This window comes from Equus quagga, chromosome 1, assembly GCF_021613505.1.
Source record: "Equus quagga isolate Etosha38 chromosome 1, UCLA_HA_Equagga_1.0, whole genome shotgun sequence".
Classification (NCBI taxonomy): Eukaryota; Metazoa; Chordata; class Mammalia; order Perissodactyla; family Equidae; genus Equus; species Equus quagga.
The window spans coordinates 1,640,075-1,666,219 of NC_060267.1; the positions used below are offsets into that span (position 1 = coordinate 1,640,075).

Below are 26,145 nucleotides of genomic sequence, written 5' to 3' on the forward strand. Positions count from 1 at the left end.
ATCAAGCCACGCTGTGGCAGCATCCCACATAAAACAGAGGAAGACCGGCACAGATGTTAGCTCAGGGGCAATCTTCCTCAAGCAAAAAGAGGTGGGTTGGCAACAGATGTTAGCCCAGGGTCAATCTTCCTCACCAAAAAAAAAAAAAAGGTTTAAAAATAATCCAATCAGGACAATATAAGAAAATTATAGGCCAATCTGACTCATGGATACTGATATAAAAATCCTAAACAAAATGTAAGCAAACCAAATCCAATACTTTACTAAAAAAAGATAATCCATCATGACTAAACTGGGTTTATCCCAGGAATGCTTAGTTAGCCTAGCTGGAAAATCAATGTAACTGACCACATTAACAGATTAAAGAGAAAAAATTCCGACCTTCTCTGGAGTTACAGAAAAACCTTTCAGTACAGCTCAACATGTATTCATGATTGAAACCAACAAAACACAAGCTAGCAAGCTAGGAATAGAATGAAACTTCCTTAACTCAACAAAGGCCATTTAAAAAAAACACTACAAATATCATTTTAAATGGTGAAATTTGAAAGCATTTCCTTTGAGATCAGGCACAAGACAAGAAACAAAACTGGGATTATCTGCAGCTCCCTGAGATAGGACAGTAATGGTTCAGAGTAGACACACAGATAAATGGTACAGAAATAGAACTACTCATGTATGAAACTTGATTTATGACAGGGAATTTTTATATCAGGGAGGAAATGAAGGACTATTTCATTAAATAGTGCTAGGATAACCAATTATCCATATGGAAAGGGTAAATTCATATCCTGTAGCTCTCACAAAAATCATTCAGCAGGACATTTAAGAATTAAATATGAAAGGCAAAACCATAAAGCTTTTAGTTGACAATGTAGGGGAGAATATCTTTATGACTTCTGAGTAGGAAAAGATTAAGATAAACTGTAAAAAAAAAAAAACCATATATTTAACTATATTAAAAGTAAGGACTGTTGTGAGAGATATATGTAAACTGATTACACTCTGTTGTGTTTGGCAGGAGGAGACTGGTTATACAGAATGACATCAAAAGTTAGCAAGGTGTACACGAGCAAGGCCAAACAACCAAGTGAATTCAAAGATCAAATTATTTTAATCTTGTTAATTTCCTTCCATATTTTATAAATTAATCAATTAAAGAGCAATCCCATCAAAACAAGTACCCTCTCTGATTAAGAAAAAAATAGGGGCCGGCCCCGTGGCCCAGTGGTTAACTTTGCGCACTCCACTTCGGCGGCCCAGGGTTTCACTGGTTTGGATCCTGGGCGCGATGTGGCAACACTCATCAGGCCATGCTGAGGCGGCGTCCCAGACAGTACAACCAGAGGCTCTCACAACTAGAATCTACAACTGTGTACTGGGAGGGCTCTGGGGAGAAGAAGAAGAAGAAAAAAGACTGGCAACAGTTGTTAGCTCAGGTGCCAATCTTTAAAAAAAAAAAAAGAAGAAAAAAGAATATGATGCTAATGTAATATAGGACTGCCAACGTTCCCTCCACTTTACACTTAAATATTTTATACAACTTTGTCCTCACATAAGATCAACACGTTATTGTACTGATTTGGAAACAAGAATTAAAAAAAAAAACTCACGATTCGCTAAGTGTCTATATCAATGTCTGTGTCTATATTTCATTTCAAATATTAGCAATGATGCCCATGGTAAAATCTAAATAGTGTTTCAGGTAAGTGGGGTATTACTTTGTCCTTTCCCACTGCTCCCTGAATCATATTTTTTACCACATGCCAAAATCTATCTTTGGATGCTTCGAAGAAACACTTAATATTAAGGTAAGATCTCCCTTGGAAAGAGCAAGAACTTTTTTTTAAAAAAAAGAAGAAATGGAGCAAATAGACAACATATTCTTAGAACTTTCAAATAATTCTGAAATTAAAAGTGCCAAAGAAATAAGCACAATTACAAAGAACACATCCTTCACTTGGGGAACTATTAAAACTGTGTGTATGATTGAAAGGGACAATTTGGAAAAAACATTTACCCCAAGATAAAATTTTTCTTTAACAATATGAAAGTATGTGTCCATCAAGCAAAATAAATTCATTCCCATTTCATCAAAACACCCTCCCCTTCACCCAAAACACACACACACATACAAGGTCCACACTTTCAGTGTGAATTGCAAGCCTCTGGCTCACATGAAAACAGCAGGATCCTAACCCACACACAGGCCCCGCACTTGCACGTGTTGTTTCTGCATGCTGCCCACACTGCACTCTGAGCACGTGATTAGGAGCAACGATGCATAATCACACCACATTCCTTCCCTCGGCTCACACACCAACAGCTTGCCCTCTCAGCTGCATTCTTCCCCAAACAGCCATGGTCACCTTAGCAACCCTGTGCTCCTAACATGGACAGCTGGTCCACTTAAAGTCAGCCCTTCTTGGCAGGGGAAACGCTTGTTCTTCAAACTGAGGGAGAGAGGAGAAGTTTTCCTTTCAGTAGACATTACAGGGGTTGATTTAACTTGATCAGCACTTTTGTTCTGTGGCAGTAATTTGTGTCGAGTTTCAAGCTATTCTGAGTTTTGGTTTTTGGGTCCTTTTTTTTTTTTAAATCTAAAAGCAAGTGGCTAAAAAAAATTAAATCAAGGCAGCTCATGGAATTCCATGGAAGAGTGGAACATGAAACAAAGAAGGTATCTGATATAATGGTATTCTTTTATAAAACAATAAAGTTACCTATATTTTCTAAAGTTCAAATTTACTTAAATTGAACTGCAACATTTGAAACCATAATACACAATAAGAGTCAGAAGATCTGTCTTTTTAGTATCATAGCCTATTTTTGAACAACAAAAACACTGCTAAACTTTCAAGTTTTATAACTCCAATCTATTCCAAAGACTCTGAGTCAACCTGTATTCCTTTATGCCACCACCTACACGTGAAATCTTTCCGGAGGCTCAACTGTAAACTAATCCAAGGACCCTCCAGACCTACAATGCCATAGACGGCCCTGGGTTACTCAAAACCAATCTTCATCTGTGCTTGCACCATTAACGCTAGGCCTGAACCAAATTAAGTCTTTCAGGATAAAAGATTCAGGCTTATAATATAGTTTGCCTGATTTTCATACTATAAACAAATAATTTGGGGACAGGGGATTACCATAGTCTGAAATACATGAGATCTAATTGATTGTTCCATACCCACAAAGAGATTCCAATCTTCCATCCATCAAAATTAGACACCTCATCTTCAAGGAAAGTAAATAGGCATGTTCAAAACTAAAAAAGTACAAATTTATGGTATTCATTCTAAACTGGAAATATTTATGAAATAATTTTCTATAACAGTGGTGGACAAAATCCATATAATTTATTAAATGCCGTTTTAGTAAACCTCAAGGTTAAGTGACTACCATCTACATCATTCATTAGTTACACTTTTGTTTATATATGTGCGTTTTTTAAAAAAAACTCCTCAGACTATGAGGTTCTTCCTGGTTAGAAACATTTCTTTCAAGTTAAAAGTATCCTAGCAATACACCTTCCATATAGAGAAAAATATCAGTTGATAGGAATTACACCTTCTATATAGAGTAATATCAGTTCATAGAGAGGCAGTATAAGTTACTAAAAAGAACCTAAAGCGAAGTCATCTACTGGTTTCCTCATTGTAAAATGAGAATACTATCTGTTCTACTTATGCCATGCATTAACATAACAAAGTGAGAATAACGAAATTACTATGCCACACAAAATACTCAAAAATTAAAGAAACTAGAGAAAGGACTGATGTCAAATTCTGTGAATTATTTTTTAAGACAGTAAGGGGAGTATTCAACAATGCATAGGATACCAAATCAATATCAACCTCAAAAGTTGCTGGTCTTCCCACCAAAGGTCTTATAAAAAGTACTGCCATATAAAGAACTATTACTTTCAAAAAGCCTCAACCTTGGCTTAACTGTTAACAGACATGAATTCCCTTACCCCTTTGCCTTTCCCCTACTGACTCAGTTCCACATTTCCTCCTGGCCCCTAACATCTTCCTCCCACACAAAGAAACTGCTCCCAGCAAAGTACCTTTAGCGTTTTCCACCTGATGGCAGCCCTCCTTGATCTGATCACTGCTGTATTCATCCTCCGCCTAAAATCAACGCCCACTCCATCCTCTCAGAGGACTCTCTCCCTCTCTCTCCTCCTCACTACTATGAAGCATACCATCATCACGGAATGGAGCTTCTGGAGTTCCTACTCTCTGACAATTTCTAGTTAGGAGATCCAAGAGAAGCTGCTTCTGCTGATACTGTACTACTATAGATGAAACTGTGTTTCTGCATCCCAAAGTTGGAATCCTGTATTTGTACTTGTCTTACTCTGTGTTAGATTCAGTGATGGGGATTCAGAGAACACAGTTCTGCTTCAAAGAAGTAATAGAAAAAATAAGATGACTGTTTAAATATAATACAATGTCAAAATTAATAAGTAATAGATAACGGGGAGGTTCCATAATATCACTGGTATTATCTTTCAACTACTAAGCTTTTGTGGGCTAAAAACTGAGACCTAATTATTTTAATACAAAGTTTCTAGAAGAAAATTACATGTTTTTGTTAGGCCTTGAAATTCCTTGACTGTTCCGACAGCATTCTACACAGATGTTTTCATTTCCTCTAATCTTCCACAGCATCTAACTCGCATTCTTCAACTTCAATTCTCACATAAGAGCACAAGTTGGTCTTTTCTTAAATGCTCATTTTAATGTGCCTTATACATTTAAGGAATTCTACATTTAACAGCTCATTTTAAGAAATAACAACCTGGAATACAACGTACCAGCTGGACAAAACAAATCAGATGAAGATTCAGCAAGGTGCCCAGATCATAGGAAAGAAGCCGAGGAGGGACCACAAGAGTTACATGAAGACTAATGTGCAACTGAAACACAGGCACATAAAGTAACAAGCCTTTCACAGGACGCGACAGGACCCACACCAAACACATTCAAGGTCACTGACGTGGGGACAAGTTTTAAAAGAAAACAGAGGAGCAGTCCTTCAATGAGCCAATGCCGACAGGTGTGATGCAGACTGAGGAATATCATTACTCAACACCCCCGTATAGAGGTTAAAAACTGATACTTCAGACAAAGCCATCCTCTTTCATAACCAACAGTCGCCCAAAATTTAAACAATTTTTTTAATTGTGGTAAAATACACATAAGGTAAAATTTACCATTTCAACCATTTTTAAGTGTACGGTTAACAGTAATTTTTTTTAAGTTGTCATTGTCCTTTTAACACCTTTGATTGTGTAGCAGGGTGAATAATCTTCTTCTGATTATTTTCTACTCTAAAAAAATTACGAAAGCATCTGGTATTTATAAAAATAAATATTTATTGAACACTTACAGGGAGCCCTAAGGGTATCAGACACCATTATCATATACTCTACTAAGGTCAAAGATTTAAATTTCATTTGCCAAAAGAGTGACAAAGACGCAACAGATCAAGTTCACAAGTTGTTTCAGTTTTTCCTTTAAGCACTGTAATCCAGGAAAAGAAGGATCTGGATTTCTCCTACAGTACTGCCTTTGAGCAGTGTGCTAGAAGATGTTCCAGGACCCCCTCCCTTAGCCCCCGGGAGGGAGAAGAAAACAAGAGGGAAAAAGAGTTTCACAAGAAACTTGGAAAGGAAAAACACTGGTGATTTGCTCTCCCTTCCTCTTCTTCGGCTAGTGTGGCCCTTTATTTAACCCTCTGTTTCCAGTTAGGATAAAAGTTGACCTGATTAACTAAATCTGTGGCAGTTTCAAAACCAGGTGGAAAAGATGTGTCTGAGAATGCGCATTCCCCTCAGGACAGAGGATACTGGAAAAGGAGAGTAAATGAGAAAGAATTATTGATCTGAATAATCCACTTTACGAGCACTTCCAGTTGACAGATTGAATTAATCTGCAGTGATCACTACTCCCTACACCAAAAAGTTTCGGAGAAAATTTAACTAGGTGACTTCCTAAGGCTGCCAAGCGACTGACTTTCGGTTACTGGCACAGGGTGAGCACCCTGCTGAGACTGTACTATCTACTCACGTGAACGTTTCATCCTCCAGAAGTCGAAGAGCACAACAATGTAAACCAATGATTTAATCCACTGTAAAGGTGATCGTTCAGGATTTTTTTTTTTAAATATTAAATGTTACTGAATCTTTTACTATCAACCTGGTAGGAAGTATTGCACTTGTTAAACTAAAGGAGTTACACAATTTCCACAGGTGTAAACATAGCTAACTAATCCCCTTTAACCGAAACCCTTAAGAGAGCTTCTATGAAACTTCAACTCCCCAAGGTCATTTAGGCCATGTCCACTGAGGCAAAAGGTGAATGTGCCCTGTGCAAGAAGAGAACTTGTTTCCTAAAATGGATAAGCCCTCTCCCAAGGATGCGAGGAATAGGCACTGCCCAGGAAAAGCAGTATCTGAGTGGCAGATGTGACCACTCTTATCACACCCTTTCAATCCCAACTTCAAGTAAGATGAGCAGGGTCTTGGCTAGCAAATTCTGAGTTAGTAAAGGAGCAGCTAACATATTTGTGAGAATCTTGTAATAATCAAGAAAAGATATGAAATAAATATGGGGAAGGGATTAAAAAAAATCAAGAGCAATGAAGCCTGTATTCAATGAGATTTGTTTTATTACTACATGAACAATTTCTTACCTTGTGGAACACTCTTCTGAGAAAAATAGATACAATTTTGTTCCTAAAAGAATTTCAGGTAGAAAAGTTGACATGTTAGTTTCAAAACACAAAGTCTCTTGAAAATGAAAATTACAAAATGCTAATATAGTACATTCAGAATACTATGACACTTGTATTACCAAAGCTTAAAAAACAGTAAGTCTCTAATAAGAAAAGTACTTTATTTTTATAAGAATATTTACAATAAAAATTATTCTTATTATTACAGAAATACTTATTCTACTATCAAATCATTTTTGCTAGGTATATAATGATGAGTGGCATATTTTCACGTTCTAAAACATCAGTACTCAATTGGCTTTTACTCTTGCCAAGCTTTGATATTCTGAAGGGTATTTTCTTTTTAGGTATAATCCACATCATAAAGTTCATCACTTAAAAGTATAAAATTCAGTGGTTTTGACTATATTCACAAAGTTCTGTAACCATTACTACCATCTAATTCCAGAATATATTCATCACCCCAATCAGAAACCCCATACTGAAGGGTACATTGTCATTCATAGGGAGAAACATCTTAAATTTAATTTTACAAGATAAACAAGAAGCATACTCTTTATAACACTATGATCAAAATTATGTTTTTTTAAAAATATGCAGAACAAACACTGGTAGGGAATTTGTACTAAAATCCAAAATAAAAACAGAAATACAAGTTGACACTTTATAAAATGTCCACTATACTTTTTATTAAATATTTTTTAAAGTAGATAAAATAAGTATAAAGTTGAAAAAAAAATAGGCCACACTTACTAATCTTGTTGCAAAGCCACAGCTGCATCTTACTTTATGACAAATTGACTGTTTCATCACTTTTGCATCTGGGCATCTACTTCTTAACGGTCATTTCTGAAATAAAGATGTATTAATTAAGAATATATTATAACAAAAACATAAAATCTTTAAGGACAATTATCTAGATTTTAGTGACTAGAGCGGAACTCTTCAAACAGTTCTTGAGCAACCTTCTGATAAAATCATCAACAGCCTGAGCAGGGTGAGGTGAGAGGGACAGAACACAGGCTGGCAACCCGCAGAATTAGAATTACACAGTGACGCGACACGTCTGAGGATAAACATCTACAAACTGCTCAGTCCTCAATCCTTTTCACTCACCAGGGTCTTGCAACTCCTAAGAATGCCATTTATAGACTGGAAAAAGAGAAAGAAGACAGAGAAGAGGAGCCCTAAAACTGCACATCTGAAAACAAATTAAGAGCTTCTTTATTATGCTTGTCTATTTCCCCCTCATACTACAGAAAGTAAGCTCAGGAGATTTCTGTAGGTTTAATTCACTGATCTTTGGAGCACCTAAGACAATGACTGCCATGCAGTAAGCGCTCAGTAAATACTTATTGACAGAATGGGTAAACTGATGAATGATTTCACTTTTGATGAACTATTTAATCTGACTATTCAAAAGGGCAATCTCAAAAGTTTCTTCCACACAAACACCATTGATGTTAATGCCAACTAAAACATCATTATTGTTTTGTTCCTTGATAAGCAAAGCCCACAATTAAAAGACAACCAAGACATGGTTACAACCCTGAAGGAAAAGAACAAAGGCATATACCACTTTGTAATTGTTAGTGCAACCTTTGGGAAAGACTCCTAGAAGGGGAACTGATTGATATGCAATTTTGCTAAATATTGCCAAATGGTGTGGGTGGGGATCTTTTTCTTTTTCAAACCTGTATGTTCTTTGAGGTGCTTGTTGCGGAGACTGCTAGGAATATTAAGAGAAAACGTTTCATAAGGAGTAAAAAGCTGACAGATCTCAAGAATAACCCTCAGGGAACCCAGTACTTCCCTACTTCTATCCTGTAGCTGAAGTAGTATTCCAAAAAATGCTACTTTTTTTGTAAAACAGTGGGGGAATACAAATATTAATACAGACTTACTTTTTCTCCTTTCAAAAGGAAGCAATGGAAGGGGTCAGCCTGGTGGCATAGCGGTTAAGTTCACACCTTTCACTCCAGTGGCCCAGGGTTCTCTGGTTCGGATCCTGGGGTGCAGACCTACGCATCACTAATAAAGCTATGCTGTGGCACACATCCCACATATAAAGTAGAAGATGGGCACGGATGTCAGCTCAGGGCCAATCTTCCTCAGCAAAGAGAGGAGGATTGGCAGCAGATGTTAGCTCAGGGCTAATCTTCCTCAAAAAAAAAACCCCATAAGCAATGGAGAGATAAAACCAAAACCATTTTTAAATGGCTATCTACAGAGAAAAGAGAAAGCAGGGTAGAAAGGAGAGGGATGGAAGTAGACTTCTCAGAACATACCTTGTTTTACAGTTTTAACTTTGGAGAACTGTTTTGAGATCAAATGAATATCAAATGATAATGACATTTTGAACATCAAAATGCTAACGACTACCACTGACTGAAACATTAAATACATTTTAAAAATTCACGGTCATCTTTGGAAGTTGCTAGGGCATTAACTTATTATTCTGAAAACTGATAAAGGGAAAGAATCAAGCATTTATCCTGCCTTTCTTATATGAAAAGTACCCCCAGAGAAACAAGCAGTCAATAAGTGAAAACTCTTTTTTATAGGATTCTGAATAATAAAGGTAGAAGGAATGATAGGATTAGAAAATCACCATTGTGTCCCCCTAATGAAATTATGAACCTAAAAAGCAATGAATGGTTGCTAAAACCACTACGTAAAAGTTGATCGGAAAATTAATAATAGATAAATCAGGCTGACAAAACTTGAACCCAGTAATTAATCTTAATGTCATTAAAAATGGGTCAATCAGACATTATGCGCAGAAGTATTCATCACTATCCACTAAGTGTTCACTCTGGGAGCTCCAGTTTCAAAAGACATCCATAATATTACCACTTCCACTCTTACCATCATGGTCCCAGCAACTCACTTCTCATGGATTTGATCTCCCAGCCTCTCCCCTGTTCACCTCCACAAGTCAGTCAGTCAGTTAGTCCTTTTCAAAAGAAAGTCAGATCACATCATTCTTCTGTTCAAACCCTCTAATTGACTCCATCTCACTAGTCTAAAAGCCAAAGTCCTTACAAAGGCCAAAAGCACTATAATCTGACATTTCCCTTCCTGATCTCTAACCTACCACTCTCCCCCTTGCTCGCCCCATTCTAGCCACATGGCTCTCTGTCCTTAAACGCATGAGCAAGTTCTCACTTCAGGCACCAGGACTTGGGTTCCCTCTGCCGGGAACACCAGATATCGCTCTGGTTTATTCCTCCTCCCCTTCCTGTAGGACTAGGTTTTTACAAGTTATCTCATCAAAGAAATATGCCCCGGTACCCCAGGCAAGCCCAAAATATCTGTCTCGGATCTCCTTATCTGGCAGAGAATATACAAGGAGAAATAAGTCATAAATTTTGGAGATGATAATCATTTGAAACACAAACATGAATTTTCACATCTTTCTGTCTAAACATCTACAGAGCTATACTGCCCCTTTTAAAAATTCTTATGGTCTCAACTTCAAAGAATTAATGAAGATATAGCTACCATCGTGTGGTTTTACTTATTTGGTTGTTGTTTTGTTTTAAAATCATCTATACCATAACTCTAGAAAGGAGTGGTGGAAAAACTGGAATTAAATGAATCCCATTAAAAAACAGCAACTAGTAAAATAAATGGCATTCCCTTTCCTCCTACTCCTTTAGGGATCTCTGTTTAGGATTACGTTATAAAGTTCCAAGTAATCTCAAGAAAAGTTTTAAGTACTTTCAAATTTATCTGTTCCCTTTAGGCACCATGACCACCAGAGAGAATCAAAAGAACTCACTAACGCTAACATGACTAGACTAGCTAAGACATGGTAGGGATGTTTGAACTTAATTATTTTTCTTTAAATAAACAAACTCCCCCTGGGCTAAGGCCTCCTCTGCCTTTGAAACATCCTGTGGCTGGCAAGCTTCAGGGTCTTAAGAGAGACAGCCAGGGGACAGAAAAAACAGCAAGTATGAATCAGTGATCACATTTAATAGTCTCTGAAGACCAAAACAAAGATACTAGTTCTGGCAAGAGCTCGCTAGAATTGCCCAAAAACTGACTTATCCACATACCTTTCATCTGAACAATCTATTTTCACTTAGTTTAAGGTTCACAAAGCATTTGTTATGGGCCTATCAGACTTTAGGTACATAAATAAACCAAAAGTACAAGGAAAACAATCACTAGGGGTTCTAAGATGAAATTTAATGTTAAAATCTGCTTTGTTTGGGGTAGGGGGTGAGGAGAATCCTTGAATATTTTTGTGTAGAAACATCTCCATTCAGTTGGAAATCAGACTTTAGCAAGTTCAATCACTTGAAATAAGGCTAGTGACAGTAAAGTAACCTTTACTGAACAACTTCTCTGTGCCAGATACTTACATTAGCTCACTCAATCCTCAGAACCTCCCTCTGCGAAAGGTCCTAACAAAACACACAGAGCGGTTAAATAACTTGTCCAAACCACAGAGAGAGTGCTCCAGGATCCAAAATCTCAGTCTTTCTATTTTCACTATCATAACCTGCAGTAAACTGAAATAAAATTATTAGTCACAAATACCACATTTGCACCATACGAGTACCCGTAAACTCAGGCTGCTCAAGTGAGAAATCCGTCCTGTTCTTCCAAGGCTGCTTTAGATAAGAGGTCAAAGGGAAAGTTTGCTGCTGTTCACTAACAAGAAACCTGTGGCAATAAGCAGTGAATCAGAGGAACACGCCACACTGAGGCCTGCAGGACTGAGTGGGAGTGAGCTCCACACCGCACAGTGCACTGAGCGGCATTCGTTCCTAACAATTAACCTGAATCACCTCTAAGTGACTGACGGATACTACGTATGCTCTGAGAAGTCAAGGAAGAAATGTTAAGACTTAACAGAGTGGGTACACAGGTGTTTACCAAAATAGTTTCTGTACTTTCCTGAATGTTTGAAATACTTCTCTTTCTCTCTTGATATAGATATACAGACACAGACACACACATACACACATTAAAGTATTCCATTTCTTAAAATTTACAAGTTTATTAGAGTTATGATTCCTAATTTTCCTTTTCTGGAAAAATCTTTCATGTGGAACACCTTAGTTCCCAACACTATGGGATAACACATATCGGCCTCAGTTCTTCATATTCAACAGAATCTGATTTTTAATGTGTCATTAATTGGAAAATATTTTGTAGGAATATTTTCTTTCAAAACTGTAAACTTAATCTGTCATTTGATGCATCCACTGCCTTTCACAGAGTAAAAGTAACATACCCATTCTAAAATAAAAATCAAGGCAATTACTTAATTATCAGGACACATTACTCAGGAAATGTGGCCTTGCTACATGAATGTCTCAATTATTTGGAGAAAGTGAAAATTCCTTGGAACAAATTATCCCCATTGACTAAAAAACATGCCAGTGAAAGAACTTACTGCTTTACACAGAGCAGAGACTCAGATTGAAGATTTAAAGTTTCCCAAAGACCTGAATACATATGCTAGGCTTGCAAATACTTGATTGTGTCCCGGGAATTTTCAGCATAAATTAACACTAAATAAAAAACCTCCCTCACAATCTCATCCACTGCACTGATGGTGAAGAAAGACGAAGGAGAGGGAAGGGAGGACACACTTGCCCAGGACACTAAGGATAAATAATACCACCTTATTTTTACAAAACCTTACGATTTTAGTGTTTCTTTCTCGACAGAAAAACAGTGTGTTTGCAGATCTATCATTAAGACCAAACAAAGATACTGAAACGGTTTGTGTGGTTTTGAAGTCAATGTCGGGAGGTATCACCCATGGCACTTGCTGTTTTGCTTTGTATTTTAACAATATGGAAGTGCACACAGCACAGAGTATGTATGGTTTCTTGAAACTCTACCATACACACAATCTCTCCTTACAACTAGCATTTGTCTCTCTCTCTCCCTCCCCTTCCTTTGCACACTCTCATGCAAAGTATGAATAATTATTTTTAAAAACTTCTGTTTCATAGACAAACATGCTACACACATTCTGGCCAAGATATAAAATGTACTTCTTAGTAGGAAATCTTCATGACATCTTCACATGTGATTCTACGTAGAACATCAAGGTAAATATTTCCAGAGTTAGTTTCTTTCCATGTCTTCAACATTAAACATAATGCAGACATACACAAATCTAGACATCGCAGAGCCCACGGCTTTACTCTTCTTCATGAATTTTAATACAACACACAATAAAATATTCACCAGGGAGAGTAGCTTGGTATGAAAGTAGGTTTGCCTTTGGCCCTATTCCGGGGAGATGAGTTACTTGAATACCAAATAACCTCTTAGTAACTGACAGCCTCTTCAAGAAGGCTGTGTAAGTGCCCCACAGACTGTCACCTAACTCCAGAGTGGAAACCATTTTTATAAAGCTCATGTCAGCCTTTTTATTTTACAGAAAATAATCCATAACTTCAAAAATAGAAGTCAACGGAGAGTTACATCTTTCCCTAAACTATTCCTTTATCTGCCAGGAGGAAAATACTATCTTCATTCTTTAGTAGTTCTGGTAGGCTCTACATATTTTTCAGCAATGCCATACAGACAAGTTTTTCCCACAACCAAACTCTAAGACAATTTCTCCTGGTGGGCATTGTACGAGGCTGTGACAAGGAAAGAAGGAATGACCAATGTCTTCAACCAGTTTCCAGCAAACTGAAAAGTGGTATTCATGTCTCATGAAAGGACCTTCCATAGATAAACCCACATCCCAAAGCCCTCAATTCAAGCTGTACCTGTTTCCTCTGAACTACAGCTAGGAATACTGTTTCTCCTACAATCCACAAAACCTTTAGGTACAGTCATAGCTAATTCAAAGGAATTCAGTGGCCCTCCGTAACTTGTGTCTCCCTCATTATATATAAAGAACTTGCTTAATATTCTATATTTAAAACACATGTAGGAAAAAAATGCTATGAAGGAGGGTAAGAAAGATAAACCTCATAAACTGGCCATATTAAAAATAACAACAGCACAGCCAGAAGGACCTACAACTAGAATATACAACTATGTATTGGGGGGCTTTGGGGAGAAGAAGAAGAAGAAAAAAAAAGATTGGCAACAGATGTTAGCTCAGGTGCCAATCTTTAAAAAATTAAAATCAAAATAAATAAATAAATAAATAAATAAATAAATAAAATAAGAGATGGGGGGGACCTGTAAAATCATTTTATATTTTACAGGTGAAGAAACTGAAGCAGCTTATGAGCAAGGAAAGAACTGAAGTTCACATTATAAATGGTGTTTTCTCCCAACATTATCCCTTCCAACAAATCTATAACAGGTATTTTAGCTTAATACAAACATAACATGTAATCAGAACAGATTGCAATGTTGAAGAGTTTAAATAAACGAATGAATTCTGAGCACAGTATATAAGTTAAGGGAAATTAGAAATGGTCCCTGTGTCTTTTAGGAACGCCAGAATTCCAATAAATAACCTCTTTCCTTGGTGCAGCTCCTTAGGACAGTCTGAGCTGGAGGGATCACTGCTCTGGCCCAGAATGGCATTTCTTATACAGATGACTAATTAAATTCACCATTAGCTAATGTCCATAAAGATTAAAAAACTGTGCATATGCTAACATCCTGTTTTCAACCTGGTAGCTTAAGAAAAGGACTAGTGCCCGTGTAAGGATTGCTGGGCCACTACAACAGCTCATAAAAGAGGCATAAATCTCAAAGTAAAGTAGTGGAATAGCAGAGTATACAACATCAATTGGATTTATACAAAAATCCATTGTATACAGCCTGCACTGGACCAAAAACAAAAAATTCATAAAGAAATACGAGTTCTCAAATTAAAATTTATATCCTAGGAAAGATCAGATGGGGGTAAGGACAAAAAGCATAGTATACTCAATATTAAAAATGTTATACTTAAAGAGGACAAAAATCACTTTTAATTTTATGGACATTTACCTTACATCTCTAGCACCCAACTCACATTTAGCCTGTCCACAAGAGCATGTGTGTGGAAGGGCACCTGATCAACTCACATTCACAAAGCTATAGCTGCCCATTTAGTTCCAAAGGCACAAGTGGATAAAATGACATTATTACAAAGTGCTGTTTTGGTAACATAAAAAAATCAGCAGGACAGATAGACTTGTACTAAAGGAATAATTAACAAGAGCTGTGGTTTATGCAGAAATACTCCAGCATGGGTGACATCACAGCAACTATGGCAGTTTGTCTTTACGATTTCTCCCCACAAACCAAGTTGGATACATCCCAAGTTAAATAACAGCTCCTGTTTATTACTCCTAGATATCACATATTTTTTTAGCTTTAAAATAGAAGTACATAAGTCAATTTAAAATGCAAATTGGTACAGAGGCTTAAAACTTAACTGTGTACTCTAGAGAAAGCAGTGCTTCTAACCTTAAAAAAAAAAGCCCTCACTGACTTTCCTAAGCAAAGGGAGAGTTTCACTGTTTTTCAAGCTACCATAACAAATAACAAAGGACATAAAGAATGCTGCTTGTGGGACAGCACGTGCCCCTACTCCTTCCATCCATATTGTCTCTGTCTCTGTCTCTCCAGGCGGTGGGGGAGCGGGATGCCGTGGGTGTGTGCGGTGTTTCTCCCTCTCCGCCTCAGTCTTGGTCACTCTAGGTACCCCCTCCTTCTTGCCAACCTCTCTCTCACACTCAACAACTGGCTTCCACGTGTTGATACTTGGACAGAAAGCATTTTATCAGGCTGGAGCCTGTGTCTCACAGTCACACAATAAGAAACAGAATCAGAAATTATTCAATTTGTTGAAAATAGATAAAATTAAAGCTGCAAATTTTTAATTTCCTTTAAAATGCCTAAATAGATAGACATGCCATACACAAGATTTTAATAAACTTAGTAGAGTCGATCTAACATTTATTTACAGGATTTTGAGCTAAATATATCGGGGGGGGGGAGGGATATTAACAAAGTCGGTATACCACAGCGGTTCCGAGCACGAGCTCTAGAATGGCAGCTCTGAGTGAGTCCCAGCTCGGCAGTGACTGATCTTGGCAGGTCACTGACTCTCTCGACCTACCCATCAGTTCTAACATGGGGACGAGCTGTGACAGTGCCTATAAGACACTCCACACGCAGGGAGCGCTCAGCACACAGCACACCGAGAACAGCAGGTGGAGGGCACGTCCATCCTTATTTCTGTCTGCCCAGCAGCTGAACTTCCCCTGAGGTTTGGGAACTTCCCCACTTTATGATTTAGAAGTTCCAAGAGTTTTCCACATCTAATATTTGAGAACTTCCTCCCATCTTATGATTTCAAAAGGTTAAACACTTTCCCACATGTCCTATACATCTAGGCCCAGCCAGACTAGAAATGGGCACCTACTCAGTGGGAGAAGTAGAGACCAGAGGAAACGCCCTCACACTAACAGCAGAGCAATTGCAGCAAGGTCAAGTCAGGGGCAGAGATGGCAGCACTCGGAGTCATCTAGAGCTAGCAGTGTCACTGGGGCAGGCGGTGGCGTCTGTCAGTCTGTCTCCAGATGGGACTGGCATCCTCGTGGGAACTGTTGTACAGTGTGATTTTGGGCATTGTTTCTGGCTGCTTAGCCCTGAATCTCGTTCTCTAACCCTTGCAACAATTTGACAAGCCACTGAGCTCGACCCAGTAACCTTTTAAAATACACAGTATGTTTGAACTGGTGTCTACTGCCACCAAGAATTCTGACTGACACATTAGTTAGGGGTAACATTCATTCCCACCTGCCCCATCCCCACAGGGAAAAAAGACTCTATTTTTAATCTCTCCAAAGAAACCCAAAAGTATTGTTCACTTTCAACCAATGGATTTATCCTGCGAGGTCTGGAGAATCCTACTTTTACAAATTTTAGATAATCATTCTCCTAATTTAGAATATGAGAAATGTCTAATCAATTTTAGATTTATTTCCAAGGAACACAGTCAAGAACCGACGACACAGGAAAATACCCACATGCAAGGAGCAACTGTCACTGAGGTCAAAGAGTCACTCGAGCCCGCCTGACCACACCCTGGATGCATTCCCAACAGCTTTCCTCCCAGCAGGGGCTTTTCGCTTGAGGTTCTAGAACCAAGGAGTTCCCTCTGCCTCTTAAGGGTCATTTTAAGGCCAAAAACTTAAAAAGTATTACCAAAAGGCCTTAAATATTCTTCTGTTTGAACAAATAACTCAGTGAAATACCTAGGTAACAAAACTATTCAATTCTTTGTTAAACCAGTGCAGAGCCAGCCAGCGTCTGACTGCCGCAGGCGGAGTTTTTGACGTGTAAAACGCACTCCTCTTCCTGGGCCAGATTCCTCTGCAAGACTATTCTATAGTTCAGTAATGCTATTTCCACTGTCTAGAATGCTAAAGCTCAAATCTGTTAATTTTATTACTTATCAATATAAATGTGATACAAGGTTTGTGAGGAGGGTGAAATTAGGGGACTAAATGTGTTGGTTCTTTTTTAAATTTCAGGAGCCAGTTACCATATAGATTTGAAACTACATTTTAATGAATAAAAGAATAATCTAAACAAAATCAAACATAGTGTTTCTTTAAAGAGTGTCAGTCTTTTCAGACTAAAATTTAGAAAAAAGAATAGAGCATTTGGAAATGTATATTGACATCTAACATATACCTAACATGTTAAAAATTCAGTAGGAGAAAACCAGAATTTTGGCAGAAAAAAAAGGCCATAGAATTGTACTGTTCACGACAATCACGTGCTAGAGCTATGTGATGGGACGGAAGAAGCTGAGGCCTTGAGAGTTAAGCAACTCACCGAAGGAACAGATCTGATTTCTAGCTGAGTGACGTCATTAAAACATCTTCTGCCTGTCCTTCAAAATGAGTCAAAATAAAGTTAATTGAACACCATATGGTATTAATTCCAGGATTTAAAATAACAAACACTAAATCCAAGGCAAGTGATTCTGAAACCCAACTATTAATATTCTTCTTAAGATACAGTTCTGATTTATGATAATTTATAAAGACCCTGGACTTATCAATGTAAAAAAAAGTCATCAGAAAAAGTAAAACCTTTTTATAGTGTCCATAAGTTCATGTCCCTGTAACTCCCAAGATGTGTTACAAAGTAAAATCATTATTGCCTATGTGCTAAGGGCTATTTCCTTAACCCCCAATTACAATTTACTGGCTGTTAATTACTGGACGCCCTCAGATAGTTAGTAACTTATACCTAAACACCATGAATTTAAATTTATGCCATTTAACAAAAAAAATGTTTCCCCCAGTCAGAATCCACCTGCCCGAAAAGAACACCATAATCTCTTATGGAAAAGTTTCTTTGCATTTGGTTGCCTTGTACTAAACATAACAGGAGCTTTCTACTGGGGTGAGTGAGGAGAAAAGGTTCTCACAACACCTTACTCTTCTTTAAATGAGGCTTATCCCAGTCAGCCTCACAAACTAGCTACATTTGCGTTTCATGAGAGGCCCTGAAGCAGCAGGGCTGAAAAGGGCCTCAGGCTAGCTCCGGATTACTACCCTACTAACATATGCTATGAAACAACACACTGTAAAAAAAAAAAAAAAAAGAGCTAAAAGACTCCTATCAAAATAAGGTGCAAGAACAAAAAGGACATGAAACCCAAAAGAGGACAAGGAGCGAAGATGTGCATAGAGAGATCAAGAAGGCTTCCAGCAAGATATGGCTAAGCCGGCACAGGCGCTGTTACTCCCCTCCTTCAAGGCCGGCCAGCCGACGTAGGGAAGAGGAGACAGCCTGTGGAGCTGGGCAAAGGCCTCGGAACCCTCTCGAACCCTCTCGACAGCTCGTTAGAAAGCAATGGAAGTTGTGAGACCACACCAAACACTGCCATTCCCGGTTTAGACTGACTGGAGCGAGGCTGCAGAGAAAAGCCATTAAGGAGGGAATGAATATAAGGAAAACAGGACCAATAAGAGCCGCAAATATTTACTGAGCTATTTCTTAGTTTATTTTTTAGGTTACATATACTGTTTCATTTAATCATCACAACAGACTTCTTAAATACTAATATTACGCCCATTTTATAGATAGGAAAAAACAGGTTTAGAATTTTAAACAACCAACTTGCCAGAGTCATACATACAATAAACGGTGGAACTGAGGCTCCAACACAGACCTGAACACTTTACCACTCCTTTTACTGAATCATGGAATTTAACAACTGACCTAACCCTCTAACTTCTCATGCAAATCCACCAAAGCAGAATTTTTTAAATAACATTTTAATTATTTAAGGAATAGCATGTTTCTAACAGAAAGTCTGGAAAACATAATGGATGTAACAAAATTCATACCTTTTTTATTGCTTTTATAATTAATATTTTAATGAACACCTTGTATATAAATCTCTGCACACATTTTTATTCCATTTATAAAGTACTATAAATAGAATTCAGGGTCAAAGAGTGTGAATAAATTCTGCCAGAACATCTGATTTTAATACGATTGAAATGATGAAGAGATGATGGTTTCTTGAGAAAAACAACTATGGCTAAATCTCCCTTGCATCCAGAACGCCGAGGAACATGTGCAAGGGCACAACGACTGCTAAATGGAGAAGATTTCTCCTTCCTTAGCACACAGTCTCTGAAGGGAGAATTAAATAAAATCAGGCTCCCAAATCAGAAGACAAGAATCAGGCCAAATATCAAATTCATTAATGGGCTATATCAAACTCTTCTCAGGGAGAGAAGAGCATGAATATTGGTACTGTCATTCAAATATATTTCCATATGTTTAAAAGAGTTTGGATACCTCACTGTATATTTAAAGAATATAGTATTTTAGTAGGTATATAACACACTGAAGACATTATTTCTCCCATTTTAAGTTAGTATCTAAATGCCATAATCTGTTATTGTCCACGGTGATCACTTCAGAACATGTCTATATACAAAATTCAAAGAGTTAAATATTTTCATAGTACCTAGATCTGTCATTTTATTTTGATTTCCTACCAGAAATCACCACCTATTATCATCTCGTTCTAATGACATTATAGCAATGTCCCCATAAAGATGAAAAGGAGATTCACTGCAAAACGATGTTCCAGGCACTGCCCTCACACTACTGCACACTACGTATTATTATTATAAGCTCTATTTTAGGAACACAAGTCACTAAAACTACAGCACAGAGAGAGTAAGAAAGGCGCTTGTTTCTCTAAATCCAGGCATTCTGCTCACACCTCTGATCACTACACACAACAAAGTCCTAGTAACAAGCAAAAAGCAGTGAAGTTTCTGGCACAGCTTTCAGTGGACACTGGTGATGAAGGGAATAACGACAGCATACTTGCCAGAAAATAGGGAATTCAATCAATTCAGGTGGATATTCACTCATTTAGTAAATAATTATCTATTATCTACTGTGGACCAAAACTGTATCAGAATGTGGGAGTGTTCTCCAAACCTTGAGAAACACTAGGTCTAAGAAAGATGGAGACAGATTGTACAATGTAGACATCTAGTGTAGACAGAGAGATTCAACATAGTTAGAATAAAACAGAATTATTCACAGGTGTAATGGCACAGAAGGAGTAATTAACTCTGCCGAGGGCACTCAGAAGCTGCACTGAGGAGGAAATGCCTGAACTGCACCTTCAGTAACAAACTTTCACAGAAATTTCTAGATAACAATCTGTCTCCCAAAATCACCCACACACAAAGGCCAGGTTCTCACTACTATGAGAACAGTGGCACAGAACATGTCTTAGCACAGTGGCCCATCTTAGGTTTGCTGGGGGGGGAGAAGAAGGGACCGAGGGGTCGCACTAGGTCTGAAGAATCAAACCCTGCTAAGACAATGGGAACCGTGATAAGGAAGGAGCCCATCTATCAAGCTTAACTTTATAGCCAATATAGCTATAAAACTGCCTTTATTTGTCTGGAATACCTGTATTTAAATTCCTAATTTCAAAAAACTCTAAACTTAAAAAATAATAATAAGGAATTTAGGGAGAAAACAGACCTTCAGTTAGGCATGACTGACTGTGACTCCTTCCTGAAACCTCACCTTAAAAAGTTAAGGGAGTTTTTAGAAGTATAAAACTCATAAAGATAAAGAGAATCGGGAAAGAGACAATAGCAAATGAGGGATGCCATCAATATTTTGGAAGCTAGAAATGGGAAAAAAGTATTAAATAACCTAACAAGACCAAGAAAGCTGAAACCCAAACCTGAAAGGAAGAAGCCATCAAGAAGGAAACTGATCAAGAAAGAAAGTAGAATAATGGGGGCTAGGGGCTGGGGAGGAGGAAGAAAGAGGCAGTTATTGTTTAACAGGTACACAGTGTCAGTTTAGGATAACGTAAAAGTTCCGTAGATTGATGGATAGAGGTGACAGTTACACAACAATGTGAATATACTCAATGCACTTGAATTGTGACACTTTAAAATAGTTACAATGTTAAATTTTATGTTATGTTTCTTTTACCACATTACCACAACAAAGAAAAGAAATAAGGGGACTCATGCTGGAGAGATTCAGGTAGTGGAAGCATGATGAAGACAAAAGCACAGGGTGAGGCTGCAAACGAGATGACTGAGGGAAAGTTCATTTAAGAGGCCCTACCCCAAAAACCAAGCTTCTCCCCATCCCTGATGAAAGTCTAGAGATGCATCTCTGGAGAGGTGGACCAGAGACCCTGATCTTAGGAACACAAGTCACACCTGAAAGCAAGACAAAATGCCTTACTGAAAACCAGAGAGAATTCTGAGAGTCTGCATTCTGAACAGGACGCAGACAGCTGTGTCCAACAGAAAATGGAACGGAGAGGAGACCTGATGGGTCCACCCTGAGTGAAAGGTGCTTCAGGTTTGTCAAACAACTGCAAATGAATTAATAATAGGCACGAACTATATAAAATTTAAAACTTGGATAATTATGTGGGAAAACAGTTGCACAAGAAAGAAAATACAATCATAATGATTTTTTTTTTTTTTTAGGAAGATTAGCCCTGAGCTAACTGCTGCCATTCCTCCTCTTTTTCACTGAGGAAGACTGGCCCTGAGCTAACATCCATGCCCATCTTCCTCTACTTTATATGTGGCACGCCTACCACAGCATAGCTTGCCAAGCAGTGCCATGTCCGCACCCGGGATCCGAACCTGTGAACCCTGGGCCACTGAAAGGTACTTAACTGTTGCACCATCGGGCCAGCCCCAATCATAATGAATTTTGTGACAGCTGTGACAAATATTTGCATGGTCATAATAATTTAAATACTAAATAAAGAATTTACCTAAAACATCTGATATCCTATAAAAGGAGGAGGAGAGAAAGGGAAGTAGATGTAAATGTCAGCAGGCCATAGAGAGATTAAGATGACTAATCCTCATTTTTCTTAGAAGGAAGTCAGTAGCTACTGTCTAAAATGAAAATGCATAGGGCTGGCCCCACGGCCGAGTGGTTAAGTTCGCGCTCTCCGCTGCAGGCGGGCCCAGTGTTTCGTTGGTTCAAATCCTGGGTGCGGACACGGCACTGCTCATCAAACCACGCTGAGGCGGCATCCCACATGCCACAACTAGAAGAACCCACAACAAAGAATATACAACTATGTACTGGGGGGATTTGGGGAGAAAAAGGAAAAAAATAAAAAAATCTTTAAAATGAAAATGCAACACAGAGCAGAACTGAGTCAGAAAAACAAAGGCAAATATCAGAACAAATAGCTGAAAGAATTGAAATTGATTGCTTCTAAAGATTGGGAATTAGAGGTGAAAAGGGGAGAGATGGGGAACTGCCATTTTTTATAAGCCTTGAAATATTATTCCACTTTTAAAACTACATATATACAAATATCACTTAAATATTAAAATAAAAAATTAATTTAAAAAGATAAAGCAGATTTTGTCATGATATTAAAAAGATCGAAAATTGCCTAAATTGAGTATGTATCTTTTTTCAAATTATGCTGATTTCTGTTAATTCTTAGAATTTTCAGTAGTATTGAGGTCAACAGTATTAAATACCTTTCTTAGAGCACAATCCATGAGCTGATATAGCATGCAATTCTCTGGAGAAATACTTTGGGTACACAGCAATTGTAAAACCCAACTGTTTAAGACCATTCCATAAACACAGCATTTTATTTATTCCTTTCCCTCTATGAAGATGTATTTCTATAAAAGCGTACATTGTATCTTGGGTCTTTGCACGGCTAGCATTTGCAAACACCAGAGATGGTACAGGTGAACTTAGATTTAAGTCTGAATGTCAAATGATACAAATGGACAAACTGAAGGGCTACCTCATGGAAAAACATACAAAGTACTAAATATGCAAAAGAAAACAGGAAACAATCTTATCTGCAAGAACTGTAGCTACTTGCAACTTTTTAAAAGTCACATTCTTGTGGGCACAAATTCACCAACCAAATATAATCTAATTAACATATTTCTTCTACACAGTCAAAACCCAGAACTTCATTCCAGAAAAAGAAAAATGCGTCAAAGCAAAAGATTAAAATCATGAGCAACTACATCAGAATCTATTGATTTTTTTTTTAATTAATGAATTTCCTTTCATACAAAGACTAAAAACTGTAAGACGTGATCTGCTTTTCCAGCAGTACTAATGGACTGTGGTAATCTACAACATACAGTTTCTCCATTTCACGTATTGACTACATACAAACTTACAAATAAACAACTATACAAAGGCTTCAGAGCCTTAAAATCACGTTATATTATTTCCATTGCACAGCCATGTAATCAAAAGAGAAACAGTCAGAGATAGAGCAACGGAAGAAACTCTCAAGTCTTTATCACTGAGCACCACATGTCAAGGAACAGGAGAGGGAGACATGCATCTGAGACAAGACTCCTACGCTCAAGTCTGAGATTCAGCAGAAGAGGCAAAAAGTGTGCACGGCAGGGTTGCTAAAACTAAGACGTGAAAACAACTCATGAACAATATAAAGCAGTGAAACTACAAAATATAAAGGATAACTATCAATTTAGAGAAGAGGAAGATAATAGTCACCTTGAAAGAGGAAGTCTCAAAGAAGTAGAGGGTCTCAACGAAGTAGAAAGGCATTTAAGGAAATAAGGGAGAAGATGAATGCCTCTCTCTCTCTCTAGCTTCTGCTGTATACTTCAAGTTTTTCATAATGAAATACTGGGGGCAAATAGATGAAAAACAAAAAAGGTAAGTAATGTGAAAGAGAACTGACTCAGAAAAGGGAAAATAAATGAAGTAGTAAACAGAGGGGAAATTATCCACAAACGAAGAAAAAGAATTTAACCAACAACTACGTATCTTACATATCAATAAATGTTCACATTATTTTGATTAGCCTCATTCCATTTCTGAAGGAGAATAAGAGCATTTTAAACCCACTTCTGCAATGAGACTGACAAAAAAGTTTTGTTTAGCAATAAACCTTTGTAAGGACAGCTGAGATTTCCTGATTCCCAGTCCTGTAATCTATCCATTATACTACACACTACTTCATGCATTAAGTATTTTACACTGGACTTACTTCATTATCAACCTCTCTCTCCTATAACAACCAAAAATATTAGGATGCTATCTATAGCCACTATATTTTAAAAGAAAAAAAAAACGCCCATTTTTGAGTAAGCATGCTGTAATACACAACAGCCAAATGGGTCTCACTTAACACCACAAAACTTTTATGACCATAACCATGGCCTTTCCAGTGAACCGAGACACGTTACTACTGCAGCGCGTCCTCTAGCCAACAAGGCCTTTCCAATGATCAGAGAAGAGGGGCTGATGCCGAGCAGCAAACTCCAGAGCTGAAGTCGTAGTTCCAAGGTATTCACATACCGAATTTTTTCAATGTTTTATCTAAATTATTTTGGTTGTAAAGATGATAGCCACATAAACAGGGACTGAAAATCAAAGAAAGATGCTTAATACATGTAAATGAAACATTATAAAATAGTCACATTCATGAAATGTACCAGTTAAGCCATACGGTTATTAGTCACAAACTTACTACAAATTTTCTCAGAATCATAATTAATATTATTTTTTACACCTAAATTTTTCCCTTCTCTAAATTATTAAGATCTTATTAACTTTTTCACATCTACAAATGGTATCCATGTTTACTAGCATACCCCAAACGAGATTAATACTCATCGCACACTGACAAACACCCATTGGTCCAGCACCTGGGAGCCAGGGTCCCTTAGACTGTCTCACTTCGTCTCTTGTTTCCCCACATCCAAAGACTGAAGATTCTCATGTCCTCCCACTACACCCCACCCAAAACACCCCTGAGCAGCAGGCAGGTGCTTGCTTCCCCTTCCATACAGATCCAGTACTGAATTAACTGGTCCCATTTACTTAGCATACTGAAGGGGGTAACTAAGTTTCCTTCCAATATTTTTACATGTGTTTACGTGTGACTGGAAGAAGCAGGGAAAAGGAGTTTCGAATGGAGGCACAAAAGAGCCAGAGACAAACTTCAGCCTTCTAACATAGCTGTGGCAGAGGACAAAAAGCAGTGCACTTGGAGTGGAGGACCAGAGTCCTCATCCCAGCTCTGACACTATACTATTCCTAGTTGAGCGACCCCCTTCATCTAGCATTTCAACTTGCCGTTTTCAGCCTCCAAAGACATCTCTAGGAAACCACCTTATTTGGCAGTCTCTGGTAATGACGGTGGTGATGAAACGGAAGCAGCAGTTGTAGCAGAAACAGAAACAGAGGTGGGGCAGCTGATGGTAGTGGCAGTAAGTCTACGGAACTGGTAAACATTTGAAGAAGCCTGCAACACAGAGAGGTTGGAGGCTCCTCTGATTCCGGTAAATGACCAAAACAACCCATGAATTGTTCTATAAACAGTAATTTAAAGTCATATTTATTTAACTAACATTTGTATAGTGCTTACTATGTGTGCCAGTAACAGTTCTAAGCACTTTATAATTTATTTAATCTTCATAACAACCTTATGACATAGGGACCATACTATCCCCATTTTTTAGATGGAGAAACTGAGGCACAGAGATTAACTCACCTACCCAAGTCACACAGCTAAGCAAGCGGTAGAGCCAGGATTCAAACTCAGGTAACCTGACTCCAAAATCCATGTTCTTACTCACACCACTAAGCAGCCATGTAGTTGTGGATGGAACATAATGTCTACTTACCTTTGGATGTGTTATGTGAATTTTAGCGCGCATCTTCCTAATTATATCCGTCTCAGACTAACATTTAAACTTTTATCAATCATATTCATAAACTCAATAATGAATGGTAACACTCACTAAAGTACTTCATTAGCCATTCAGGAACTTATTATTTTTAATTTTCTGAAAATGTTATCAGCTCATGCAGATGTGCACACACAAACAGACAAAACACGGACTACTATGTATTAAATTATTAGTCTGTTTCAATGATCATACA

General features: G+C 37.8%; 1 protein-coding gene across 5 annotated transcripts in view; it reads right to left on the reverse strand.

Moving 5' to 3' along the window:
* FRS2 (fibroblast growth factor receptor substrate 2) overlaps positions 1 to 26,145 on the reverse strand; it is a 118,271-nt gene that overhangs the window by 55,791 nt on the left and 36,335 nt on the right. For 4 of the 5 annotated variants that reach the window (XM_046665462.1, XM_046665468.1, XM_046665486.1 and 1 more), the window contains exons 2-3: positions 7,501 to 7,596; positions 6,706 to 6,748 (exon numbers count right to left, since the gene is read on the reverse strand). The exons of the other annotated variant lie outside the window; for it this stretch is intronic. The gene's annotated coding sequence lies outside the window, so the exon portion shown is untranslated. The remainder of the gene's footprint in view (positions 1 to 6,705; positions 6,749 to 7,500; positions 7,597 to 26,145) is intronic. 5 annotated transcript variants of the gene reach the window in all.